Source organism: Prunus avium, chromosome 5 (genome assembly GCF_965620075.1).
Source record: "Prunus avium chromosome 5, drPruAviu1.hap1.1, whole genome shotgun sequence".
NCBI lineage: Eukaryota > Viridiplantae > Streptophyta > Magnoliopsida > Rosales > Rosaceae > Prunus > Prunus avium.
Window position 1 is genome coordinate 6,917,717 of NC_142288.1, and position 5,730 is coordinate 6,923,446.

Genomic DNA, 5,730 nt, shown 5'->3' on the forward strand with positions numbered 1-5,730 from the left:
ACCAACCACTCCAATCAGGAACGAACTGCCGTTGAACTTGAATTGTCCAATTTCTCACACCTATTGATTTCAGATCGAGCCCAAAACTTGGGCAACATCATAATATGGTGGGAGGAGTCGTTTGGTGAGTTTTGAGTGAATTCCAATCGCTAGAAGAATGGAATACAACAACCACTCCAATTAGGAACGAACTGCCGTTGAACTTGAATTGTCCAATTTGGAACACCTATTGATTTCGGATCGAGCCCAAAACTTGGGCAGTATCATAATATGGTGGGAAGAGTCATTTGGTGAGTTTTGAGTGAAATCCAATCGATAGAAGTATGGAATATGATCGGTTCATAATTGTATATCATTTTGTACCCTTCTAGCTTATGATTTGGTTATGTTTTTGAGTTAAACTTGTACTTTTAATCCTTTTTGTGTTTATCTTTCAGCTTTAGGGAACAATGATGGCTTTGGATAGTAAATGATGCAATCCATGCATGTTAGGGCCTAATTTGGATGAATGGATGAAGAGCTTAAAGACAAACTCAATTTTGGCTACAGTCCCCTGCCAGCCCAGTTTCGTAGGTCATATTTCAAGCTTTGGTTCAGCAACCTACATAGCTCGAATGAGGCCACATTCTTCATGAAAGTTGTTCCAATTGGTGTGTACTATAACATATCCAAAATTCAGCCCCATTGGATAAATCTGGAGTCTGTTACCTAGCAAACACAGAACCATGCTCAGGATGGATCTTATCAGCGCGGAAAATGAGTTAGCAATTTGTTTTGGCCTTAACTTCCTCCTCCGACCTTGGATTGGCCCAAATGATATATGGCTGGAAAGAAGACATTCTGAACTTCAAGTTTGAGTGCTTAAAGTCTTAATTTGCTTAAGGGAAGCCCAAGTTGTAAGCCCTTGAAGTTGCTGGTCATGCTGACCTCAGCATGTGCTGGTTGGATGCTTGGTCATGGTGAGCTAGGTATGAGCTATCATTTCTGGTTGGAAGCTTGGTCATGGTGACATGAAGATGAGCTAGGGCTGCTGGTGGGATCTATTGGTGAAGTGCATCAACCAATTCAAGATTTTCTAATACAAGTGCATCACCCAATTTAGATTTTCTAATACAAGTGCATCAACCATTTCAGATTTTATAAAACAAGTGTTGTATGCATTAGCCATATTGAATTCAGATTTTCACTTCCCCTAGGCCTATAAATAGGGAAGTTCTCTAAGCTTGTAAACACACCCCAAGGGGGGGAGCTCTCAAACACTTCTCTAGAGCTCCCTTCCCTTCTCTCCCTCAAATTCTCTTAATTTTGCTTTCTAGTTCTCAATTCTAGCTTTCCTTTTTCTTCTTAGTTGTAATTTATTTTTCTTTGTAATGTAAATTCTTTCCTTAAGTTTTCAAGTTGAATTAGTTTCCAAGTTTCAATTATGGTTTTTGTTCTTATTCATTATGCTTATAAGTTAATATGCTAGTTTGAATGATTGATCACCATTTAGGCTTGCATGTTAGCTATCTTGGTTTGAATTAAGAGTATACACCATGCTTTAATTCGAATTGAACTATGAATAGGAAGAGTATGTATGGACATTCGACAACAGGGATTAGATACATACTTGGTTGTTTAAAATGTTCTTCTATGCTTAATGGGTTCCTAATGCTTAGTTTTAGGTTAGACAACAAATGATCAAATTAGGGAATTAGGAACACAAGGTTATGACCACACACCATGGCTTAATCATACTTTAGCTAGAATCAATCCATTAATCTAAATTGAACTTGGGAACTTATTTTCTTGAGTTACTTATTTCTTTCTTCCTTGTTTTATGTTCTTTGTTTTTGTTTCTATTTTGTGTAGGGAAACTAAATTGGATCATTCAATCACCAATCCTCGTGGGATCGACCTCGCACTTACATACGCTATACTACCGAACGGCTCGTGCACTTGCGAGTATCACAAGTTGAGGATGCAGCTGAATCCATTTTGGTGCAGCTGTATCTACACAACAAGTTTTTGGCGCCGTTGCCGGGGATTGGCAACATAGTTTGGTTCTATTTCTTTTCCCTACTTGTTTTATTTTTATTTTTCATTTTCATGTTTTTCTAGACAATTTCAAGTTTTAAAGTTAATGACGCTAATGGACAAGTTGTGTTTGTAGTCCAACAGAAAAGGACAATTGCCCAACAAGCAAGAGAACTGGGTTTAAGTCCCAGCTTACACAACCCATTGGTGCTTGTTGCTTTGAAGCATGGAATTGGATGTGTGTTGATGTTACTTTTCATTTTAGTTTTTATTTCCTAATCCTTTTAATTCTATTTCAAGTTTTCTATGTTTGTTTTAGCAATTTATTATAGCTCAATAATAAATGGAGAGAGATAGCAACCTCAATCATAAGAATGGGAAGTGTGGAGCAGTGGGAGAAGTCGCGACCTCCAAGTGCATCCATGCTCGACCTAATCGCTTCAAGGGGGAGCATTTCAATCCTTTCTCTTCTTTGAATTCTGTTTATTTTCGTAGTTGTTTTTGCCTTTTGGTCCGCGTTGAGTTCTTTGTTTTTCTATGCTGAATCTAACCATATAAAGAACGTAAAATTTGGACTTACGGTTGGAAAGTTATAGCCTAAAAACTGAACAGAGGTCGAAGCTGAAAAACATAGAAACGAATCTGTCCAAATGGTGATAAACGGGTGATAGAAAGTGCTGTTTGTTTTTTTTTTCTTTGGTTTCTTGGTTTGTTTCTTTTAGTACAACAATTTATGTTGTTTGTTTGAATTTGTTTACAGTACTTAGTTCATTTTTGTTTATGGTTTGTTGTTTCATTTTATCTTAATTTGTTTTTATTTCTTATCTTAAAAATTTTAAAATAAAAAAAAAAAGATTTTTCATATGAGCCGACTTATGGTAACCCCAGTGAGCACTTCCGTTAATACAGTGTCTAGGAGTTCTTTAGGCGACACCTTCGGTGTCTAAGAAGTTTGGGTTTTAAGCGGGACCATTGTGACCCCTCCAACCTTCCCGGATCCCCTGGCTGTGTTTTCTGAGGCCCTTAACTGGTCATCCGTGAGTTGCTTGTATATTGTGTGTTTTTAAATTAAGTTTTTTTTTATTTTCTTTGTTTTCTTTTCTGTTGAGTCTTTGTTTTTGTTTTGTTTCTGTTTTTGTGTTGTTATGTTAGTTTATTTATTTATTTACGTGGTATGGTTAGTTAGTTTATTTCTGAGTGTTAAAATACATTTTTATTTCAAACATTGCATAAAAAAAATTAAAAAAAAAAACAAAACAATAATAAAAACAATAATAAAAACAATAAAAATAAAAAACATCATCATCATCATCTTCTTCATCATCTTCTTCATCTTCTTCATCTCCATCATCATCATGGCTTGCCTCTATTTTCTCGCACTTGTAGAATCTGCAGCAGCTCCACATGGTCCTCATTTTTTCTCTGCAGTGCTTCCACGTGCTGATTGGCACAGTAGAGCCGCTTCTGCAAGTCCGCCACCATAGCCTTCAAGGAAGCTATTTCCTCGCTCATCGCGGCACACTCCCTTGTCCTCGCCAGTAATCGCATGCCCAAATTGGTAGCGGAGACCGCATGGAGCACAGTTAAATTGTGGGACTCCTCTACCGCTACCTTATCAGACCTCTGTGCCACATGCAGATGATCTGTCGGAGTGAGCTTGCTGCTAATCATGCCTCCTAGCAGCACTGCTCTGTTCGACAGTGCCTCAGAAAAGTTCGGTATTGCCTCAGCAAAGTTTGAGGCCGTGCCGTGATGATATGAAGAGTTTGGAAAGACAGTGTTTGGAGGAGCCCTTGTCTGGGCATTCGGTGGTGCAAGTGAGAGCTCAAGGTTGAGATCATCAAGGTGAGTGCATGAGGATGCCATTTTTTTTTTTTCTGTTTCTGGATTTTTTGATGTTTTTCCTTGAGTTGCAGGAAGAAATGCTGGGTATCATCCGCTTGCAGAGGTGTGGTTTAAATAGACATATGCTGATGAGAGAGAGCCAACACCATTTCGGATTTCCCGGGCATGCTCGACCTAATCGCTTCAAGGGGGAGCACCTTTACTTTACTTTTCTTTTTTTTCTCCGTGTTTTCTGGTGTTTAATGTTTTTGCCCGTTACTTTCATTTTCTAGTGCTTTGTGTTTTTGCCTTTCCCTTTCGGCTATCATCTTTGTCTTATTTTAGTTAGGGAAATGTGTTTTCTTTTCCGTTTGTCGTCTTTGTTTTATTTTAGTTGGGAAGTGTGTTTTCTTTTTCTTTTTCTTTTTCTTTCTGCAACCTTACTCTTTTATTTCCGAAACAAAATAACGAAAATACAAAAACAACAAAATAAAATAAAAACAACAATAATGCAGTAGGAAATCATTTCTTCTCGGTGCTTGGTGTCTCAACCATTGGAGCTTTGAGTTTGGCCCTCTGGCTGTCCTCTTCCGGGGCTTCACGCACAGCTTCTTGGGGCTCATCACTTGAGCTCCCAAAGATCGCAATCTTAGCTTGAGCGTAACTACTCTCGCGATCTGCTTGTTTGCGTTTACCCGGTCGGTCTAGGTCTTCCAGCTGTTTTCGCATGTCGCGAGAGTACAACTCTACCATCTTTGATAGGTTTCTATTCTCGTCCCGCAATACTTCTAGCTGGTGTCGATTCACCTCCACTATCCTTGACCTCTCCCTTTTCAAGCTTTTTATAGCAGTCTGACACTCCTCAACCATACTTCGCTCTGCTGCCAACTGACCTTTTAGCACCTCTACCTCATGGGACTTCGCAAGTAGGCGATGACCCAAACTTGCGACTGTTGCCGTACTCTGCACGCTCAGTGCCAGGGCATCGCTCACGACCCGGTTGTCATCCCTTGTTCCCAGCACACGTATATCTTTAGGAGTCACTAAATTTCTAGCCACTCCAATGGCAACATCGTTGTCCAGGAGTATTGAGTCAGTTACTGTCACAGGCCCCCGTGCGGAAGCAAAGTAGGGCATCCATACTGGTGCCGCTGCTTGGCCTCGTGTCTGAGTCGGTGGAGCTAGGTTGAGATCCAACGAAAATGGGTAGTTAGAGGCCATTTGATTTCGCACTCTCTTTTCTTCTTTCTTTCTTTTCTCTTTTGTGTGTTTCTGAGTTTGCGTTTTTTTTTTTTCACCCTTTCTTATAGACTTAATCTTTGACAAACCCTAGCCATTGCAGCATCTGAGCATTTTCTGAATCTCCAGCATTCCTTGAGTCCCACAACCTTCTCGCCTTCCAACCATACCCAACTCATTTATCACGACATGTCTTTTCTGAACGAACGCGTTCAGTAAAGTCTTTGCGCCTTTCCATGAGCCCGTAATTTTTGCTTGTGAAGTCTGCGGCGCCTCTATGCGTTGACACGTGTCTCGCCCTGTCTGTTGGTCCCTTACACTGAACCGAGACATCATGACCCATGTTAAAATCCCGCTCTTTGTGTTGCTAATCACGGTTCGATAGTTTGTTTTTACAAAACTAAATAATAATAAAAAGCCGAAAATGAAAACAAATTGTGGGTCGGGTTTCACTTTAGTTTGGGTTTCAAAGTGGGTTAAATTCATCGTGGTTTGTGTTTCGAAATTGTGGGCTTTGGGCTTCAAAATTTTTTTCGGTTTCAGAATTGTGTGATTAGGGTTTACTGTTTCATTTTTTTGTTTGTTTGTTTGTTTGTGTTGTAATTTTTATTTTATAATTATTTTATTTTTGTTTTCTTTTGTGATTTTGTG